The following is a 4,832-nucleotide window of genomic DNA, read 5'->3' as shown; positions in this document are numbered from 1 at the left end:
ATTTACTTATTAGGCCAACTGAAGAACATGGACGTGAAGAAGGGAAAAGTTTTCCTCCCCATGATACATTTCAGCTAATTACAATATTGCCAGGTTCTTTGGGTCAATAAACAGCGTGAGGCAGGATCGGCAGTTAGAACTGTGCAAGGAAAGGATGAGAAAAACACAGATTTGAGACTTATATCAATCAAATATTCATTATTCATGATGTTGATGTAAGAAGGCCCAAACCTATAGAGAATTTTTATAAAAATTTATTTGAGCCCAAAAGAAGATACACTTGGAAGCAAGATGTCAACAGACTGATATAAAAGCTTAAGACAACAGTTTGTAGTTTCTTTTATGCATTTGAAATTAAGGAGGGAATGTAAGAAAGATTACAGGAAGGTGAGAGGAAAGGAAGCAGGGCGGGATTACGGGATAGTTAAGATTATACGCTCTCTCGGGGGTGGTCATGTGGAGTTAGGATTGCAGGGTAATTAAGTGCTCTCTTCAGGGGTCTGAAAGGGGGCATTTCAAAGGTGTGAGGCACAGAAACAATGGACAAGATTTGCTTGAGGCAGAGATAAACCTTTTCCTAAACCAGTTATATATCAGCATAACTGCCCACCTTGACCTGCCCAGTTAGGAATTTAAGATCAGATCACCTGTGAGGTTTCTTTCAATAGAACCTCTTTTTTTCCTCTACAGTGTGACTTGGATAATTCCTCTTTTCTGTTTATTCAGAGTGTATAGTGTATAGCACTGTACCAAGCTTCTCATAGATGCTTACTACACTTTTTCCTTTCCTTTTCCTACTCTATCCGGATCCCGACATAATTGAAGTGAAGATTGTGATAAATATATTTATTTTACAGAGGCCTCACATGCAGAATTTTAGGGATTTAAGAGTGTTTTATGAACTCTAAACTGTTAGAGAAATGTACTATTATATATTTCTATGCTCGGTTAAACATCAAATAATCATGTATCAAATAATTTAAGCTTTTTGGAAATTGATTAATTATTTCAGAAATTTTTCTGTAGGTGTTAGATAAATACTAGTATCCATTCATAAAATATTGTTAAATTGAAGACTGTATTAATGAAAATAGCAAAGCATTAGGTTCTTAAAACTTTTTGGCTTTAAAGTTGGATAAAGAGATAAAAAGCATTATTAAAGAAAGTTAAGACACATTATAATTTAGGAATTCAGGTTTCTTATTTAGGGAATTACTGGAGTAAGAAGAAGACAAAAAATGCTAGGACATTCATAATGTAAGCTAAATGGTTACGTGTATTTAAATTTCTATATACTCAGAGGTACCACTTTTGAGATTTCTTGCTAAATGTCAAGCTTAATTATAAAATTGAAGAAATTTAAAACTCTTAATAAATACAATTTTGGAGGCTTTTGAGAATTTTTTTTTTTTAAAGATACATTTATTCAGCATTGTGATGAGACTATTGCATTTAGTAATCAACAGCATGGATGCAAAAAAAATCTACATCAAAACCCTTTGTTGGAATGCTTTACCCTTTCCACAGAACAGAAACTAAAATACCCTGTTATACAATTAGTCACAAATACAGTCCTCGAGTTTTGTGCCCATGTACACATGAGTACAGTCTAAAACATGTCTTTGTAGCAGCCAGGCCCTGCCGCCACTGTGCTTGACTGAGTTCAACAATCTGTTGTATCCTGTAGCTTCCCTGTCACTTCTCTGGCTCTTCTCTCTTGCTAAGCTTTGTTTCCTGGCAGTAATTAAAACCTTCTGCCACTGCCATAGCTACTGCTGCTACTGGAACCACTATAGCCACCTTGGTTTCATGATTTGGCAAAGTGTCGATTCTACCACCACAGGGACCAGAGCTTCTGCCTCCAAAGTTTCCTCCTTTCATGGTTCCAAAATTTGAAGATTGGTTGTTGTAATTGCCAAAATCATTGTAGCTTCCACAACCTCCAGAACTGCTTCCATCATTACCAAATCCATGATAGCCATCCCCACTGCCAACATATCCACCAGCACAGCTATCACCAAAGCCACCTGGACCACTGAAGTTTTCTCCACAACCAAAGTTGTCATTCCCACCAAAACCACCTCCACGACCACCACCGAAGTTTCCAGAACCACTTTGACCTCTTTGGCTGGATGAAGCATGAGCCACCTCTTGCTTAGTTAGATAGGGCTTTCCTTCCTTCACAGTTATGGTCATTCACAGTATGGTATTTCTGAATGACAGTCTTGTCTACAAAGTCATGATCATCAAAGGTTACAAAAGCAAAGCCTCTCTTCTTGTCACTGCATTGGTTGGTCATGATTTCAATCTCTTCAGTTTTCCATTCAAAATAATTTCTTAGGTGACGTTTTTCAGTGTCTTCTTTAATAGCACCAACAAAAATCTTTTTCACAGTTAAGTGGGCACCAGGTCTTTGAGAATCTTCTCTTGAGACAGATGTCTTTGGTTGCACAACTCTTCATCCACATTGTGTGGCCTTGCCTTCATGGCTGTATCCACCATGCATACGTGACAGACCCCAAGCATCTAGGGTGCTTGGCGTTTGGCTCTCTCATCACCACCCGGTCTATACGCATTCCCCATTACTCAGAATGACTCCCCAGACTCTCATCGGTTTTTTCAAAGCCCAGACCTCCAATGAAGAGCTTCTGTAGCTGTTCGGGCTCTTTGGGAGACTCTGACTTAGACATGTCGACCGCTGGCGGGGGAGATGTTAATGATGCTTGCTCTGCGGCGTCCATCGACAGAAAGGCGCTTCTGAGAATTTGCGAATCTCTCAAGTCTTACTTAAATCAGCTTTATTACAATTGTTAATGCCACCAGCTGTCTTAGTTTTCAAGAAAATATATTTACTATTAATATTTTTAATAATCTTTTTTAATTCAACAAGTGGCTCTAATAAATGTGTCAGAAAGAATGCCTAACTGGAAAAGCCTATGAAGAAAAAATTATTCTGTCCTCAAAATTTTATGACAATGTATTTTACAGACTTTTTAAAAAAAATTAATATCAGTTCAGTAACGTATGCATATGTTACCTTTGGGGCCCATCTAAATCCGTCATTGCCCAGGTGGCATGGGGGGGCCTCAGGCCTTTCCTCCAACACAGTAAAGAATTACAGGTCAGGGGTTTAGGATAAGTAAGATTTATTGAATATGTTTCAAGAGAGAAAAGGGCTATAGGAGACAGAGCTGTAGCCTCGTAGAAGTGGGGAGGTCTGTCTTATATCTGGGCCATGATGGGAGGTTACAAGGGTGGTGCTAGCTGATTGGCGTGTGAGGTCATTTTGATTGACAGTTGCCTATTATATAAACTATTGTCAACTGCACATGTCCTTACTCAGAATTCAGTCTGTTATAATTAGGTTCATGAACTTCCGGGCACATGTACGATAGTATAATGATGATATAACAAAGATGAGGTGAAAAGAAGTCAGCGTACTCCTTACTGTGCAAGCCTTTGTGGCTGGCCTAAACCGATTTCTGTGTTATGGTATTTATTTCCTTGTATTCTAGGATGCAGGAGTATTGTTAATCAAAAAATTGTTTGTTTGTTTTTTTTTTCTGGGAAGTCCTAGGGGTGGCCTTTGGGTTGGGCCATTATTATTGTCATTCCTGTGGTTACAGAGCTGGGCCTTTGCTCCTGTTGCTCATGGCTGCCTAACTGCCTAACACATGGGGGAAAAAATCTAAGAAATTGCATGTATTAGTTATGTTTTGCTGTGTAACAAATTATCACAAATTTAGTGGTTTAAAACAACACAGTAGTTATCTCATAGTTCTGTTGTCCAAGGGTCTCGGCATGGATTAACGGGATCCTCTGAGATGCTGTGCTCAAGGGTTTGTCAGGAGAGGGCTCTCATCAGAGACATGAGTGGTGACAGATCTGCCTCCTTCTCACGCCAGTTGTTGGCAGAATCTACTTCCTTGCTGCATAGAACTGAGGCCTCAGCTTTCTGTTAGCTGTTGTCTAGTGTCCACTCTCAACTCCTAGCGCCTGCCTTTAATTCCAAGAGGGTACCTGAGTTTCCAGGCTGCAAATTTTTGCCATTTGAACTTCTCATAATAGCAGTTAACTTCATCAAGAAGTAAGGAGAGTCTCTAGAGCAAGCATGCTGGCAAAACACTATTTTATATAACATCTTATCACCTTTACCATATTGTTAGCAGTCAGTAACAGGTCCTGCCCACACTCAAGAGGGGAGGATCACATGAAAAAGTGAATACTTGGAGGGTAGAGTATGGGTGCCAACCTAGAATCTTTCTACTGCATTATAAAAACAATAAAAATATAAATTTTAAGTCAAATTTCAGGCCAATATCAATGAACATTAAACTACTCTAGACATTCAGTCCTCTAAGCAACTTTTTGTTCCTGACACTTTCTTTGCAAAAGTTTTGGAATTCCATACTTTATCCATAAATAGTAATTGAAAGAATGAATAAATGAAGGATTGCATGTTTAGTTTAGTCTTACACGCCCACCGAAATAAATTATCTTTCTTCATAAACACATGAAATGTTAATGAGTAAGGGAGAATATAAGCTTCAGTGGCTTTCTTTTTTTCTTGTGTGTGTGTGCGCGTGCGTGTGTATGTGTGTGTGAAAAAATTGGTCCTTTTCCTTTAAAAAAAAAAAGTTGTCACCGAATACATTTTATGAGAATATATATCTAATGCACTTTTTTCCTCATACACTCACCAACACGGTATATAATTACAATTTCCCCCCAGTTTTCCTGTTTTAATATAACATCAAAGTAGATTATCATGAAAGGCTTCTACCTTATTCATAAAAGTAGGAATCCAGTTTCCATTAAACCATTACAAATAA

At 38.2% G+C, this 4,832-nt stretch overlaps 1 pseudogene; it reads right to left on the bottom strand.

Annotated features, from left to right (window-relative positions):
• Positions 1-1,665: 1,665 nt before the first annotated feature.
• LOC105289689 lies at positions 1,666-2,746 on the bottom strand (annotated as a pseudogene).
• Between the last annotated feature and the right edge of the window lie 2,086 nt (positions 2,747-4,832).

The sequence above is a fragment of the Pteropus vampyrus genome, unplaced genomic scaffold (genome assembly GCF_000151845.1).
Source record: "Pteropus vampyrus isolate Shadow unplaced genomic scaffold, Pvam_2.0 Scaffold27, whole genome shotgun sequence".
NCBI lineage: Eukaryota > Metazoa > Chordata > Mammalia > Chiroptera > Pteropodidae > Pteropus > Pteropus vampyrus.
The sequence above is the reverse complement of the archived record's forward strand: the minus strand, read 5'-3'. Positions and strand labels throughout refer to the sequence as shown.